Source organism: Saccoglossus kowalevskii, chromosome 5 (genome assembly GCF_978046115.1).
Source record: "Saccoglossus kowalevskii chromosome 5, keSacKowa6.1, whole genome shotgun sequence".
NCBI lineage: Eukaryota > Metazoa > Hemichordata > Enteropneusta > Harrimaniidae > Saccoglossus > Saccoglossus kowalevskii.
In genome coordinates, this window is record NC_140645.1 from 8,817,201 (window position 1) to 8,834,772 (window position 17,572).

Genomic DNA, 17,572 nt, shown 5'->3' on the forward strand with positions numbered 1-17,572 from the left:
CTGTGGTAAGTGTAGTTGAACTCATTGTAAATGTTTAATGGTGGTGCCTTTGTCTTTGTTGTTCTTTGTCAGTCAGTTGTTCTTTGTTGTTCTTTGTCAGTGTGTAATGCTTGCCAAACTGTTCAATAAAGCTAAGGATATGATTCCAGCATTTGAAAATAAACCTGCAGAGAAAAAATTCATGGAATTGTTACAGAATGAAAACATTATTATACCAGTAGCACAGCTCATAAGTAAAAGCTTTGAAGTCAGGAAGCAGGGTCTTACTTGACATCTTAATGCCTGCTGTCAATTTTGTAATTTTATATTAGATTGTATTTTAGAGATTTTGTATTATTTAGTAATTTAGAGATTGTATTTGTTATTTGTTATTTAGTATATTGTGTTTTTGTTTTGTTTTTTATATATATATATTTCTCCTTGTACTTTGTGACCATTTTCTTTCCCTCCGGGGATTGTGTAAGAGTCAATATTAAGTAAATAAAAAATGGCTTTGTTTACACGGTGTTCAATGTTCTTCCTATTATTCCATACACTGGTGGCTTGTATTGTTAGTGTTATACAATCCAGGTCATGATCATGATCATTGTTTAGTTGTAATAGTTATAATAGTAGATACCTAAAGTGTTGATAAAGTGGGCAGATCTTCTGACAAATCGGCTATCCTGTACTCTTGTTGTTTCAATGTTCTTCAGTAGTGTACAGTATATAGTTATCAAACAAAGGAATGTACAACTTACTCAGATTCTAAGCAAAATACTTACTTCAGAGTCGATCTTTATCTGTAAAACTTCTTCAGAAGTTGCAGCAAACATTCATGTATCTGTTTATATGTTTAAAAGATCCCGAGTGTTGTCTGAAATGATTGAAATGATGCCTAAATTAGAGATTCTACAGCAGATGCCTTTTGTGAGTTTTTTGTGAGTAAAGTGAAATACTTTGAATGCCAAAGCAGAATCCAGTAGAACACTTTCAATGTGAAAGTAAAAGTCAGTGGAATACTTTGAATGCCAAAGTAAAAGTCAGTGGAATGCTTTGAATGTCAAAGTAAAAGTCAGTGAAATACTTTGAATGCAAAAGTAAAAGTCAGTGGAATGCTATGAATGTCAAAGCAAAAGTCAGTGAAATGCTTTGAATGCCAAAGTAAAAGTCAGTGGAATACTTTGAATGCAAAAGTAAAAGTCAGTGGAATGCTATGAATGTCAAAGTAAAAGTCAGTGGAATGCTTTGAATGCCAAAGTGAAAGTCAGTGAAATACTTTGAATGCAAAAGTAAAAGTCAGTGGAATGCTATGAATGTCAAAGCAAAAGTCAGTGAAATGCTTTGAATGCCCAAGTAAAAGTCAGTGCAATGCTATGAATGTCAAAGTAAAAGTCAGTGAAATGCTTTGAATGTCAAAGTAAAAGTCAGTGGAATGCTATGAATGTCAAAGTAAAAGTCAGTGAAATGCTTTGAATGCCAAAGTAAAAGTCAGTGGAATGCTTTGAATGCCAAAGTAAAAGTCAGTGGAATGCTTTGAATGTCAAAGTAAAAGTCAGTAGAATGCTTTGAATGTCAAAGTAAAAGTCAGTGAAATACTTTGAATGCAAAAGTAAAAGTCAGTGGAACACTTTGAATGCCAAAGTAAAAGTCAGTGGAATACTTTGAATGTCAAAGTAAAAGTCAGTAGAATGCTTTGAATGTCAAAGTAAAAGTCAGTGAAATGCTTTGAATGTCAAAGTAAAAGTCAGTGGAATGCTTTGAATGTCAAAGTAAAAGTCAGTGAAATGCTTTGAATGTCAAAGTGAAAGTCAGTGGAATACTTTGAATGTCAAAGTGAAAGTCAGTGGAATGCTTTGAATGTCAAAGTAAAAGTCAGTGAAATGCTTTGAATGCCAAAGTAAAAGTCAGTGGAATGCTATGAATGTCAAAGTAAAAGTCAGTGAAATGCTTTGAATGCCAAAGTAAAAGTCAGTGGAATGCTTTGAATGCCAAAGTAAAAGTCAGTGAAATGCTTTGAATGTCAAAGTGAAAGTCAGTGTAATGCTTTGAATGTCAAAGTAAAAGTCAGCGAAATGCTTTGAATGTCAAAGTAAAAGTCAGTGAAATGCTTTGAATGCCAAAGTAAAAGTCAGTGAAATGCTTTGAATGTCAAAGTAAAAGTCAGTGGAATGCTTTGAATGCCAAAGTGAAAGTCAGTGGAATGCTTTGAATGTCAAAGTGAAAGTCAGTGGAATGCTTTGAATGTCAAAGTAAAAGTCAGCGAAATGCTTTGAATGTCAAAGTAAAAGTCAGTGAAATGCTTTGAATGGCAAAGTAAAAGTCAGCGAAATGCTTTGAATGTCAAAGTAAAAGTCAGTGACATGCTTTGAATGTCAAAGTAAAAGTCAGTGGAATGCTTTGAATGCCAAAGTGAAAGTCAGTGAAATGCTTTGAATGTCAAAGTGAAAGTCAGTGGAATGCTTTGAATGTCAAAGTAAAAGTCAGTGAAATGCTTTGAATGTCAAAGTAAAAGTCAGTGAAATGCTTTGAATGTCAAAGTAAAAGTCAGCGAAATGCTTTGAATGCCAAAGTAAAAGTCAGTGGAATGATTTGAATGCCAAAGTAAAAGTCAGTGAAATGCTTTGAATGTCAAAGTGAAAGTCAGTGGAATGCTTTGAATGTCAAAGTAAAAGTCAGCGAAATGCTTTGAATGTCAAAGTAAAAGTCAGTGAAATACTTTGAATGCAAAAGTAAAAGTCAGTGGAACACTTTGAATGCCAAAGTAAAAGTCAGTGGAATACTTTGAATGTCAAAGTAAAAGTCAGTAGAATGCTTTGAATGTCAAAGTAAAAGTCAGTGAAATGCTTTGAATGTCAAAGTAAAAGTCAGTGGAATGCTTTGAATGTCAAAGTAAAAGTCAGTGAAATGCTTTGAATGTCAAAGTAAAAGTCAGTGGAATGCTTTGAATGTCAAAGTAAAAGTCAGTGGAATGCTTTGAATGTCAAAGTAAAAGTCAGTGGAATACTTTTAATGCCAAAGTAAAAGTCAGTGAAATGCTTTGAATGTCAAAGTAAAAGTCAGTGGAATACTTTGAATGCCAAAGTAAAAGTCAGTGGAACACTTTGAATGCCAACAAAAAGTCAGTTGAACACTTTTAATGCCAAAGTAGAAGTCAGTAACATCAGAGTAACATCAGAGAAATGCTTTGAATGCCAACGTAAAGGTCAGTGAAACACTTTGAATGTGAAAGTAAAATCCAGTAGAATGCTTTGAATGCAAAAGTAAAAGTAAGTGGAATGCTTTGAATGCCAAAGTAAAAGTCAGTGGAACACATTGAATGTCAAAGTAAAAGTCACTGGAATGCTTCGAATGCCAAAGTAAAACCCAGTGGAATGCTTTGAATGTCAAAGTAAAAGTCAGTGAAATGCTTTGAATGCCAAAGTAAAAGTCAGTGGAATGCTTTGAATGCCAAAGTAAAAGTCAGTGGAATGCTTTGAATGCCAAAGAAAAAGTAAGTGGAATGCTTTGAATGCCAAAGTAAAAGTCAGTGGAACACTTTGAATGCCAAAGTAAAAGTCACTGGAATGCTTCGAATGCCAAAGTAAAACCCAGTGGAATGCTTTGAATGTCAAAGTAAAAGTCAGTGGAATGCTTTGAATGCCAAAGTAAAAGTCGGTGAAACACATTAAATGTGAAAGTAAAAGTCAGTGGAACATTTTGAATGCCAAAGTAAAATCCAGTGGAATGCTTTGAATGTCAAAGTAAACGTCAGTGGAACACTTTGAATGCCAAAGTAAAATCCAGTGGAATGCTTTGAATGTCAAAGTAAAAGTCAGTGGAACACTTTGAATGCCAAAGTAAAATCCAGTGGAATGCTTTGAATGCAAAGTAAAAGTCAGTGGAACACTTTGAATGCCAAAGTAAAATCCAGTAGAATGCTTTGAATGCCAAAGTAAAAGTAAGTGGAATGCTTTGAATGCCAAAGTAAAAGTCAGTGGAACACTTTGAATGTCAAAGTAAAAGTCAGCGGAATGCTTTGAATGTCAAAGTAAAAGTCAGTGGAATGCTTCGAATGCCAAAGTAAAACCCAGTGGAATGCTTTGAATGTCAAAGTAAAAGTCAGTGAAATGCTTTGAATGCCAAAGTAAAAGTCAGTAGAATGCTTTGAATGCCAAAGTAAAAGTCGGTGAAACACATTAAATGTGAAAGTAAAAGTCAGTGGAACATTTTGAATGCCAAAGTAAAATCCAGTGGTATGCTTTGAATGTCAAAGTAAAAGTCACTGGAATGCTTTGAATGCCAAAGTAAAATCCAGTAGAATGCTTTGAATGCCAAAGTAAAAGTCAATGGAATGCTTTGAATGCCAAAGTAAAAGTCAGTGGAACACTTTGAATGTGAAAGTAAAAGTCGCTGGAATGCTTCGAATGCCAAAGTAAAACCCACTGGAATGCTTTGAATGTCAAAGTAAAAGTCAGTGGAATGCTTTGAATGTCAAAGTAAAAGTCAGCGAAATGCTTTGAATGTCAAAGTAAAAGTCAGTGAAATGCTTTGAATGTCAAAGTGCAAGTCAGTGGAATACTTTTAATGCCAAAGTAAAAGTCAGTGAAATGCTTTGAATGTCAAAGTAAAAGTCAGTGGAATACTTTGAATGCCAAAGTAAAAGTCAGTGGAACACTTTGAATGCCAAAAAAAAGTCAGTTGAACACTTTTAATGCCAAAGTAGAAGTCAGTAACATCAGAGTAACATCAGAGAAATGCTTTGAATGCCAACGTAAAGGTCAGTGAAACACTTTGAATGTGAAAGTAAAATCCAGTAGAATGCTTTGAATGCAAAAGTAAAAGTAAGTGGAATGCTTTGAATGCCAAAGTAAAAGTCAGTGGAACACTTTGAATGTCAAAGTAAAAGTCACTGGAATGCTTCGAATGCCAAAGTAAAACCCAGTGGAATGCTTTGACTGTCAAAGTAAAAGTCAGTGAAATGCTTTGAATGCCAAAGTAAAAGTCAGTGGAATGCTTTGAATGCCAAAGTCAGTGGAATGCTTTGAATGCCAAAGAAAAAGTAAGTGGAATGCTTTGAATGCCAAAGTAAAAGTCAGTGGAACACTTTGAATGCCAAAGTAAAAGTCACTGGAATGCTTCGAATGCCAAAGTAAAACCCAGTGGAATGCTTTGAATGTCAAAGTAAAAGTCAGTGGAATGCTTTGAATGCCAAAGTAAAAGTCGGTGAAACACATTAAATGTGAAAGTAAAAGTCAGTGGAACATTTTGAATGCCAAAGTAAAATCCAGTGGAATGCTTTGAATGTCAAAGTAAAAGTCAGTGGAACACTTTGAATGCCAAAGTAAAATCCAGTGGAATGCTTTGAATGTCAAAGTAAAAGTCAGTGGAACACTTTGAATGCCAAAGTAAAATTCAGTGGAATGCTTTGAATGCAAAGTAAAAGTCAGTGAAACACTTTGAATGCCAAAGTAAAATCCAGTAGAATGCTTTGAATGCCAAAGTAAAAGTAAGTGGAATGCTTTGAATGCCAAAGTAAAAGTCAGTGGAACACTTTGAATGTCAAAGTAAAAGTCAGCGGAATGCTTTGAATGTCAAAGTAAAAGTCAGTGGAATGCTTCGAATGCCAAAGTAAAACCCAGTGGAATGCTTTGAATGTCAAAGTAAAAGTCAGTGAAATGCTTTGAATGCCAAAGTAAAAGTCAGTAGAATGCTTTGAATGTCAAAGTAAAAGTCGGTGAAACACATTAAATGTGAAAGTAAAAGTCAGTGGAACATTTTGAATGCCAAAGTAAAATCCAGTGGTATGCTTTGAATGTCAAAGTAAAAGTCACTGGAATGCTTTGAATGCCAAAGTAAAATCCAGTAGAATGCTTTGAATGCCAAAGTAAAAGTCAATGGAATGCTTTGAATGCCAAAGTAAAAGTCAGTGGAACACTTTGAATGTGAAAGTAAAAGTCGCTGGAATGCTTCGAATGCCAAAGTAAAACCCACTGGAATGCTTTGAATGTCAAAGTAAAAGTCAGTGGAATGCTTTGAATGTCAAAGTAAAAGTCAGCGAAATGCTTTGAATGTCAAAGTAAAAGTCAGTGAAATGCTTTGAATGTCAAAGTGCAAGTCAGTGGAATACTTTTAATGCCAAAGTAAAAGTCAGTAAAATGCTTTGAATGTCAAAGTAAAAGTCAGTGGAATACTTTGAATGCCAAAGTAAAAGTCAGTGGAACACTTTGAATGCCAAAAAAAGTCAGTTGAACACTTTTAATGCCAAAGTAGAAGTCAGTAACATCAGAGTAACATCAGAGAAATGCTTTGAATGCCAACGTAAAGGTCAGTGAAACCCTTTGAATGTGAAAGTAAAATCCAGTAGAATGCTTTGAATGCAAAAGTAAAAGTAAGTGGAATGCTTTGAATGCCAAAGTAAAAGTCAGTGGAACACTTTGAATGTCAAAGTAAAAGTCACTGGAATGCTTCGAATGCCAAAGTAAAACCCAGTGGAATGCTTTGAATGTCAAAGTAAAAGTCAGTGAAATGCTTTGAATGCCAAAGTAAAAGTCAGTGGAATGCTTTGAATGCCAAAGTAAAAGTCAGTGGAATGCTTTGAATGCCAAAGAAAAAGTAAGTGGAATGCTTTGAATGCCAAAGTAAAATTCAGTGGAATGCTTTGAATGCAAAGTAAAAGTCAGTGAAACACTTTGAATGCCAAAGTAAAATCCAGTAGAATGCTTTGAATGCCAAAGTAAAAGTAAGTGGAATGCTTTGAATGTCAAAGTAAAAGTCAGCGGAATGCTTTGAATGTCAAAGTAAAAGTCAGTGGAATGCTTCGAATGCCAAAGTAAAACCCAGTGGAATGCTTTGAATGTCAAAGTAAAAGTCAGTGAAATGCTTTGAATGCCAAAGTAAAAGTCAGTAGAATGCTTTGAATGTCAAAGTAAAAGTCGGTGAAACACATTAAATGTGAAAGTAAAAGTCAGTGGAACATTTTGAATGCCAAAGTAAAATCCAGTGGTATGCTTTGAATGTCAAAGTAAAAGTCACTGGAATGCTTTGAATGCCAAAGTAAAATCCAGTAGAATGCTTTGAATGCCAAAGTAAAAGTCAGTGGAACACTTTGAATGTGAAAGTAAAAGTCGCTGGAATGCTTCGAATGCCAAAGTAAAACCCAGTGGAATGCTTTGAATGTCAAAGTAAAAGTCAGTGGAATGCTTTGAATGTCAAAGTAAAAGTCAGCGAAATGCTTTGAATGTCAAAGTAAAAGTCAGTGAAATGCTTTGAATGTCAAAGTGCAAGTCAGTGGAATACTTTTAATGCCAAAGTAAAAGTCAGTGAAATGCTTTGAATGTCAAAGTAAAAGTCAGTGGAATACTTTGAATGCCAAAGTAAAAGTCAGTGGAACACTTTGAATGCCAAAAAAAGTCAGTTGAACACTTTTAATGCCAAAGTAGAAGTCAGTAACATCAGAGTAACATCAGAGAAATGCTTTGAATGCCAACGTAAAGGTCAGTGAAACACTTTGAATGTGAAAGTAAAATCCAGTAGAATGCTTTGAATGCAAAAGTAAAAGTAAGTGGAATGCTTTGAATGCCAAAGTAAAAGTCAGTGGAACACTTTGAATGTCAAAGTAAAAGTCACTGGAATGCTTCGAATGCCAAAGTAAAACCCAGTGGAATGCTTTGAATGTCAAAGTAAAAGTCAGTGAAATGCTTTGAATGCCAAAGTAAAAGTCAGTGGAATGCTTTGAATGCCAAAGTAAAAGTCAGTGGAATGCTTTGAATGCCAAAGAAAAAGTAAGTGGAATGCTTTGAATGCCAAAGTAAAAGTCAGTGGAACACTTTGAATGCCAAAGTAAAAGTCACTGGAATGCTTCGAATGCCAAAGTAAAACCCAGTGGAATGCTTTGAATGTCAAAGTAAAAGTCAGTGGAATGCTTTGAATGCCAAAGTAAAAGTCGGTGAAACACATTAAATGTGAAAGTAAAAGTCAGTGGAACATTTTGAATGCCAAAGTAAAATCCAGTGGAATGCTTTGAATGTCAAAGTAAAAGTCAGTGGAACACTTTGAATGCCAAAGTAAAATCCAGTGGAATGCTTTGAATGTCAAAGTAAAAGTCAGTGGAACACTTTGAATGCCAAAGTAAAATTCAGTGGAATGCTTTGAATGCAAAGTAAAAGTCAGTGGAACACTTTGAATGCCAAAGTAAAATCCAGTAGAATGCTTTGAATGCCAAAGTAAAAGTAAGTGGAACACTTTGAATGTCAAAGTAAAAGTCAGCGGAATGCTTTGAATGTCAAAGTAAAAGTCAGTGGAATGCTTCGAATGCCAAAGTAAAACCCAGTGGAATGCTTTGAATGTCAAAGTAAAAGTCAGTGAAATGCTTTGAATGCCAAAGTAAAAGTCAGTAGAATGCTTTGAATGCCAAAGTAAAAGTCGGTGAAACACATTAAATGTGAAAGTAAAAGTCAGTGGAACATTTTGAATGCCAAAGTAAAATCCAGTGGAATGCTTTGAATTTCAAAGTAAAAGTCACTGGAATGCTTTGAATGCCAAAGTAAAATCCAGTAGAGTGCTTTGAATGCCAAAGTAAAAGTCAATGGAATGCTTTGAATGCCAAAGTAAAAGTCAGTGGAACACTTTGAATGTGAAAGTAAAAGTAAAAGTCGCTGGAATGCTTCGAATGCCAAAGTAAAACCCAGTGGAATGCTTTGAATGTCAAAGTAAAAGTCAGTGAAATGCTTTGAATGTCAAAGTAAAAGTCAGTGGAACACTTTGAATGCAAAGTAAAAGTCAGTGAAATGCTTTGAATGCCAAAGTAAAACCCAGTGGAATGCTTTGAATGTCAAAGTAAAAGTCAGTGAAATGCTTTGAATGCCAAAGTAAAAGTCAGTAGAATGCTTTGAATGCCAAAGTAAAAGTCAGTGGAATGCTTTGAATGTCAAAGTAAAAGTCACTGGAATGCTTTGAATGCCAAAGTAAAATCCAGTAGAATGCTTTGAATGCCAAAGTAAAAGTCAGTAGAATGCTTTGAATGTCAAAGTAAAAGTCAGTGAAATGCTTTGAATGTCAAAGTAAAAGTCAGTGGAATGCTTTGAATGTCAAAGTAAAAGTCAGTGAAATGCTTTGAATGTCAAAGTGAAAGTCAGTGGAATACTTTGAATGTCAAAGTGAAAGTCAGTGGAATGCTTCGAATGCCAAAGTAAAAGTCAATGGAATGCTTCGAATGTCAAAGTAAAAGTCAGTGGAATGCTTTGAATGCCAAAGTAAAAGTCAGTGGAATGCTTTGAATGTCAAAGTAAAAGTCAGCGAAATGCTTCGAATGCCAAAGTAAAACCCAGTGGAATGCTTTGAATGTCAAAGTAAAAGTCAGTGAAATGCTTTGAATGTCAAAGTAAAAGTCAGTGGAACACTTTGAATGCAAAGTAAAAGTCAGTGAAATGCTTTGAATGCCAAAGTAAAACCCAGTAGAATGCTTTGAATGCCAAAGTAAAAGTCAGTGGAATGCTTTGAATGTCAAAGTAAAAGTCACTGGAATGCTTTGAATGCCAAAGTAAAATCCAGTAGAATGCTTTGAATGCCAAAGTAAAAGTCAGTAGAATGCTTTGAATGTCAAAGTAAAAGTCAGTGAAATGCTTTGAATGTCAAAGTAAAAGTCAGTGGAATGCTTTGAATGTCAAAGTAAAAGTCAGTGAAATGCTTTGAATGTCAAAGTGAAAGTCAGTGGAATACTTTGAATGTCAAAGTGAAAGTCAGTGGAATGCTTCGAATGCCAAAGTAAAAGTCAATGGAATGCTTCGAATGCCAAAGTAAAAGTCAGTGGAATGCTTTGAATGCCAAAGTAAAAGTCAGTGGAATGCTTTGAATGTCAAAGTAAAAGTCACTGGAATGCTTTGAATGCCAAAGTAAAATCCAGTAGAATGCTTTGAATGCCAAAGTAAAAGTCAGTGGAATGCTTTGAATGTCAAAGTAAAAGTCACTGGAATGCTTTGAATGCCAAAGTAAAATCCAGTAGAATGCTTTGAATGCCAAAGTAAAAGTCAATGGAATGCTTTGATTGCCAAAGTAAAAGTCAGTGGAACACTTTGAATGTGAAAGTAAAAGTCGCTGGAATGCTTCGAATGCCAAAGTAAAAGTCAATGGAATGCTTTGAATGCCAAAGTAAATGTCAGTGGAACACTTTGAATGCCAAAGTAAAATTCACTGGAATGCTTCGAATGCCAAAGTAAAACCCAGTGGAATGCTTTGAATGTCAAAGTAAAAGTCAGTGAAATGCTTTGAATGCCAAAGTAAAAGTCAGTGGAACACTTTGAATGCCAAAGTAAAATTCACTGGAATGCTTCGAATGCCAAAGTAAAACCCAGTGGAATGCTTTGAATGTCAAAGTAAAAGTCAGTGAAATGCTTTGAATGCCAAAGTAAAAGTCAGTAGAATGCTTTGAATGCCAAAGTAAAAGTTGGTGAAACACATTAAATGTGAAAGTAAAAGTCAGTGGAACATTTTGAATGCCAAAGTAAAATCCAGTGGAATGCTTTGAATGTCAAAGTAAAAGTCACTGGAATGCTTTGAATGTCAAAGTAAAATCCAGTAGAATGCTTTGAATGCCAAAGTAAAAGTCAATGGAATGCTTTGAATGCCAAAGTAAAAGTCAGTGGAACACTTTGAATGTGAAAGTAAAAGTCGCTGGAATGCTTCGAATGCCAAAGTAAAACCCAGTGGAATGCTTTGAATGTCAAAGTAAAAGTCAGTGAAATGCTTTGAATGTCAAAGTAAAAGTCAGTGAAATGCTTCGAATGCCAAAGTAAAACCCAGTGGAATGCTTTGAATGTCAAAGTAAAAGTCAGTGGAATGCTTTGAATGTCAAAGTAAAAGTCAGTGGAACATTTTGAATGCCAAAGTAAGACCTCACAATGAATATTCATTTCCGATCTTCTTCGCCGTCTTCCTCATCTGACATCATAAGGTCCACAACTTTCGTCACCATCTCCCATATCTCTTGTTCTTCCTCTTTAACCTCTTTTCCCGACATTCCGTCAGCTGCAATGATAGAAATGTTATTTATAACTAATGCTATATTTATTATTACATTTGTACTGCTATTTTAACAAGCTTGAATAAAACGAATTCAAAATTATAAAAACTATAAATTAACACTTACTCATCTCCTCCTTGGTTCTTTATTTGTTTTTTCCAAGCTGTATAAAAACACTCTCGTCTTTCTCTGTCATTTTCTGGTAACAGTACCTAAAATAGAATATGTAACAGTTTAATTGAGATTTGTCAAGCAAATTTGAATAGGAAAAGGTGTTGTATTATAATGTTTGGTGACCTGGACAGTTTTTACTCAATATATTACCGACTCAACAGTGGGCAATGAGATTCAAACCTACCTCCCACTCAAAATCAAAACGTGCTAATCATTGTAGTAATAACTTATGTATTTTATATTTAAAATTATAGGGGTGAAACATTTGTTAAGAAAACGCAAGCCAATCACCAAGAATAAAAAATGCACGCGATCTGTAGCTGGAACAAACGTTGACACATTCAAGAAAAAATAAAAAAAATATAAATAAGATAGCATGAAAAAAAATTAATTGCAATGGTCATATCCCGTGATTTCAAATGTTTGTCTCAAATACTATGCCACATAAAACTGTTGTTAAAATGCAAGTTGGTATGAAGTAATAGTGCTATATGACTACATCCACCCACACTTGCTTACAGGAAGTCAGTAGAAGACAACAGATTTTTTCGTTAGTGTGGGGAAACGTTGGTTAGCGTGGGGGGGGGGGGACAGAGGTGTTAATCCGAAAATTCATTGTCTGTTCTTGTTTGTGATTGGTTCAGGCAACGTTTCGAGATTGCGTCGTAGCTTCTTCGTTGGTAGTGGGAGCGTGTAAATGGCGAGAGCCGGGTTACCACGAAAGTTGGGTTACCGCTATCGCCATTTATACACTACCATATTTTATTTAATAAAAAAATAAAACAAGAGACTGTATGCCAGTCTAACGCCCACTTCACACTAGCCTGTATCGGTTAATTGCTGAACAGCCTGAGCCCTTTGTCAATTTGAGTAGAGCCCTTTGAAAACAATGAAGGATGAGACAAAAGCATGGAACAACGGACATCATATGGTTTAACCAGGCAAACATGAATTACTAGTAATTTGGGTGAAGAGGTCAATTAATTAGATCAGACATCAATTTTCGACTTTCGCATACTTACGTTTTTTCTGACACATAAAATAAAATTGCGTATATAGCGATTTACAGGCTGTAATCAAAATCGATCCACTGAATACAAGTTATAATAGTTACAATGAAATGGTATGAACTAAGTGTGAAAAATTGAACAGTGACTTTTCTATGTGTGTTTGAAATGACACAGCTAGACACGCGACATCGACTGAAAGTTAAACACAACTTACACAAATACTGCAGGGTCAATCCGGACACGCTGATTTTCAGAACTTCTAAAAGGGTTGATATCATTCTCTTGTGGTGACTTGGTGTCGGTTTTTAAAATAGCACGCTTTTTTCTGTCTGTTTTGATGTAGCCATGACTTCCTTGCGCAAACGATTTACTGTTGTAACTAAAGATCGCATAATGTTGGTGAGCCGAGATGCTTGAAGACTGTGGGCGAGATCTATCAAAACTTCCGAATAAACTTTGACTTGGTGAAGATGAGATGGGGATTGAGATCAGCCTGAACGCTGAATGTCAGACAATCGACAACTACGATGGAAATGGGACATCTTGTTCCTGGATTAATGCAACAATTACGTAACTGATTTCAAAAGGGCTCATCACTTCAGTCACGTTAGCGTATAGCATTTTGTTAGTAGGGGTGTGCGATTGCGAAATTCGACATTTCACAGTTTCATCATGTTCGATTATTATTTTATTTCCACCAGTAATATAGATATTTGTTATTTTACTATTCTGTACGTACTAAAAACGTAGTGTTTGATTTGTTAGTGACGACGGTTCCAACTCAGCCCATAATGATAACGTCCAATCAGTGTATTGCGCCCTCATTATTTTGGACAGTGTTCTACGGACGCCTGTTCGTGCAAAGAGTTGTGGGACACTCTACCACAAAGATGAAATGAATATATATATACCCGAACGAGAGACTGCACCATTGGAGTATCTCTCACGTATACCATAGACTATGGAAAACGGAAAATTTCTAGTAAAATGTATTTAGGAATTCAAATGAAAATAAGAGACAAACATTTATTTAAATTTATAAATGAAACCTGATAACAAAATACAAGTTTACAGACAGATTCGGAAAAGGATCGTCGTGACCCAAGTATAAATAGGCTTCTAAACAATATGAATTATTTCTTTGCAATTCTCGCTGCAGTAAACAGTAGATGTATGTGGCTATGAATATCACTGCAGTTATTCAATGTTGTATTTATGACAATATTTAAAGTTAAAATTAAGATTTTGTTGAATAAAGGTACAAAAAAACATGAACCGGTAAACAGTTGCGCTGCTAAGCATGAATAATTAACTGATGTCAATCGATGTCTCGTGATGTGAATGCACTAAAACATGAATTGTCAGTCTAATTTTCACAAACATTTACACAGTTCCTAATATGTTGCCAAGTACCACATAAGTAGCAGGTTCAACCATAGACTGTCTATGGTTCAACGAAGACAATGAGAATTGTGTTCGCAAATCTGAAACGTCACTGCAAAAAGTACTAGCCAGAAATATCCATAGTTGTTTGAAATGAAAATGCGATGTTTAGCGTTGTTCACTGTATGTGTTCCGAGTGTATGTGGTGATATCACAGTCACTCTACTAGTAGAGTGACTGTGGTGATATAGATCGTATTCTGAAAATAACGCAGCGTACGATGGTAAATGGAATAGAAATGAAACTCCATAATCAAACGATCCCTAGAAATGGCGATGACAGCAAATTCGACCAATTTTGTTACATGTGTCTCAGTGAGAATTCATTTCACTTTCTTGGTATGGACTTTGTGGCTATTCTTAACAAAACGCCGGTAGACCAACATTCACATGTATGAGACCACAAGCCGGCCCCGAGAAACATGCACACTACCCGATAGTGAGACAAATGAAGACGTCACGTTAATATCAAAGCGATGGTACACTTCAGTCAGGAAAGGTTTTTTTTTTGGTTTTTTTAGAAATTAGTAACAACCATTTCTAAATTGTACCTGTACATAGCCATTTCTCAATTACATGTACTCGGCAAAACAGGAGACGTTTTTAGATCGATTCAAGACAGTTCCGGTAATTATTTATTATAAGTACTGGCGGCCGCGATCTCAAATAAAACCGGACAATTCCACGCGCACAGTATTCTCCACGTATGCGTAAATATACAGACTTCGTAAAACAACGTTAATTGTGCTACGAGAATGCATGTAAAATATGTACGTATACGCTGCGTGCCACCCAAAGTGGGCATGTGTGAAAGAAACCATAAAAATACGTAGCGCATATGTACGTATATTCCACGATTTGTATACGTAATCATATCTGCGTATACTAAACGTATACCGTGAATATACACAAAATGTATATCTGCGTATATAATCGTATATCAACGATTTTGCCCAGTGCAAATCCCAATACGATGTAACGTTTGCTTCTAGTTGGTCCTGGGTTGAAGGCAACGCGGTGATGTGGAAAGTTTGCACTTGTGATGATCGAGCTTCACCAGTGGGTGTTGGTCCGGAAAGCAGGTAGCCGAACGGCGATGAAACAGCTGTAGGCCCTGGACCACAGATTATGTGGTCACCAACGAAATCCCAGTATTTGTCTACTACTATGAGAATATCGATTGTTATCGTTGGTTCGCTTGAAATAGGATGTGCCAGTTCCAATTCTCGAAGGTACGGCAGTTGCAAAATGTCAGCGGTGACATTATTAGTTAGATCATCGGATATTTCATTGACGTAAAGCAAGTCAATAGGAGTGGTGGTACCATCACGTTTATGTAAATTCAATGTAGTACGTGGGATGGTTTTATATCCGGTACGCGGGTTGCTAAACGCCTTGAGATTGAGAACTTCTGATGAATGAACGTTAGCGCGTAATTTGTTGGCGAACCCTTGAGTAACAAAGCTACGGTTGGCCCATTCATCAAATAATACTGTGGTGGTATTTCCACTGTGAAGTATTTCCATTATATGATGTAGGAATTTTAGCTGTTTTCAGCAGAGTTCTGCGTAGTTTGGGCTCAGACGTAGTAGATTTTCTTCGATTCGATTGAATCTGAGATTCAGAATTACCAGTAGCATGCGAGAAATGGACGTTCACTTCGGATGATTTGGGTTTGCTATTGAATGCCAAAGTGAAAGTCAGTGGAATGCTTTGAATTTGAAAGTAAAATCCAGTGGAATGCTTTGATTGCCAAAGTAAAAGTCAGTGGAATTCTTTGAATGCCAAAGTAAAAGTCAGCGGAATGCTTTGAATGTCTTTGTAAAAGTCAGTGGAATGCTTTGAATGTCAAAGTAAAATTCGGTGGAACACTTTGAATGCGAGTCAGAGGAACACTTTGAATGTGAAAGTAAAATGCAGTGAAACACTTTTAATGCCGAAGTAAAATCCAGGGGAACACTTTGAATGTGAAAGTAAAAGTCAGTGGAACACTTTCAATGTGAAAGTAAAATGCAGTGGAATGCTTTGAATGCCAAAGTAAAAGTCAGTGAAACACATTAAATGTGAAAGTAAAAGTCAGTGGAATACTTTGAATGTGAAAGTAAAATGCAGTGGAATGCTTTGAATGCCAAAGTAATAGTCAATGGAATTCTTTGAATGCCAAAGTAAAAGTCAGTGGAATGCTTTGAATGCCAAAGTAAAAGTCAGCGGAATGCTTTGAAAGTCTTTGTAAAAGTCAGTAGAATGCTTTGAATGCCAAAGTAAAAGTCAGTGGAATGCTTTGAATGCCAAAGTAAAAGTCAGTGGAATGCTATGAATGTCAAAGTAAAAGTCAGTAGAATGCTTTGAATGCCAAAGTAAAAGTCAGTGGAATTCTTTGAATGCCAAAGTAAAAGTCAGTGGAATGCTTTGAATGCCAAAGTAAAAGTCAGCGGAATGCTTTGAAAGTCTTTGTAAAAGTCAGTAGAATGCTTTGAATGCCAAAGTAAAAGTCAGTAGAATGCTTTGAATGCCAAAGTAAAAGTCAGTGGAATGCTTTGAATGTCAAAGTAAAAGTCAGTGGAATGCTTTGAATGCCAAAGTAAAAGTCAGTGGAATGCTTTGAATGCCAAAGTAATAGTCAAAGAATTCTTTGAATGCCAAAGTAAAAGTCAGTAGAATGCTTTGAATGCCAAAGTAAAAGTCAGTGGAATGCTTTGAATGTGAAAGTAAAAGTCAGTGGAATACTTTGAATGTGAAAGTAAAATGCAGTGGAATGCTTTGAATGCCAAAGTAATAGTCAATGGAATTCTTTGAATGCCAAAGTAAAAGTCGGTGGAATGCTTTGAATGTGAAAGTAAAATGCAGTGGAATGCTTTGAATGCCAAAGTAATAGTCAGTGGAATTCTTTGAATGCCAAAGTAAAAGTCAGTTGAATGCTTTGAATGCCAAAGTAAAAGTCAGCGGAATGCTTTGAAAGTCTTAGTAAAAGTCAGTAGAATGCTTTGAATGCCAAAGTAAAAGTCAGTGGAATGCTTTGAATGTGAAAGTAAAATCCACTGGAATGCTTTGAATGCTATAGTAAAATCCAGTGAAATGCTTTGAATGCCAAAGTAAAAGTCAGTGGAATGATTTGAATGTCAAAGTAAAAGTCAGTGGAATGCTTTGAATGCCAAAGTAAAAGTCAGTGGAATGCTTTGAATGCCAAAGTAATAGTCAAAGAATTCTTTGAATGCCAAAGTAAAAGTCAGTCGAATGTTTTGAATGCCAAAGTAAAAGTCAGCGGAATGCTTTGAAAGTCTTAGTAAAAGTCAGTAGAATGCTTTGAATGCCAAAGTAAAAGTCAGTGGAATGCTTTGAATGTCAAAGTAAAAGTCAGTGGAACACTTTGAATGCCAGAGTATGAGTCAGTGGAACACTTTGAATGTGAAAGTAAAATCCAGTGGAATGCTTTGAATGCTATAGTAAAATCCAGTGAAATGCTTTGAATGCCAAAGAAAAAGTCAGTGGAATGCTATGAATGTCAAAGTAAAAGTCAGTGGAATGCTTTGAATGCCAAAGTAAAAGTCAGCGGAATGCTTTGAAAGTCTTTGTAAAAGTCAGTAGAATGCTTTGAATGCCAAAGTAAAAGTCAGTAGAATGCTTTGAATGCCAAAGTAAAAGTCAGTGGAATGCTTTGAATGTCAAAGTAAAAGTCAGTGGAATGCTTTGAATGCCAAAGTAAAAGTCAGTGGAATGCTTTGAATGCCAAAGTAATAGTCAAAGAATTCTTTGAATGCCAAAGTAAAAGTCAGTAGAATGCTTTGAATGCCAAAGTAAAAGTCAGTGGAATGCTTTGAATGTGAAAGTAAAAGTCAGTGGAATACTTTGAATGTGAAAGTAAAATGCAGTGGAATGCTTTGAATGCCAAAGTAATAGTCAATGGAATTCTTTGAATGCCAAAGTAAAAGTTGGTGGAATGCTTTGAATGCCAAAGTAAAAGTCAGTGG

General features: G+C 35.7%; 1 long non-coding RNA gene across 2 annotated transcripts in view; it reads right to left on the reverse strand.

Annotated features, from left to right (window-relative positions):
- The window catches only part of LOC144362339 (uncharacterized), a 67,708-nt gene that overhangs the window by 42,718 nt on the left and 7,418 nt on the right, over positions 1 to 17,572 (reverse strand). Inside the window, exons 1-4 of one of the 2 annotated variants that reach the window (XR_014929404.1) lie at positions 12,377 to 15,194; positions 11,105 to 11,190; positions 10,856 to 10,983; positions 765 to 856 (exon numbers count right to left, since the gene is read on the reverse strand). This is a non-coding gene — a long non-coding RNA (uncharacterized LOC144362339). Of the gene's footprint in view, positions 1 to 764; positions 857 to 10,855; positions 10,984 to 11,104; positions 11,191 to 12,376; positions 15,195 to 17,572 lie in introns of those variants that run through there. The other variant, XR_014929403.1, reaches the window with a different exon arrangement.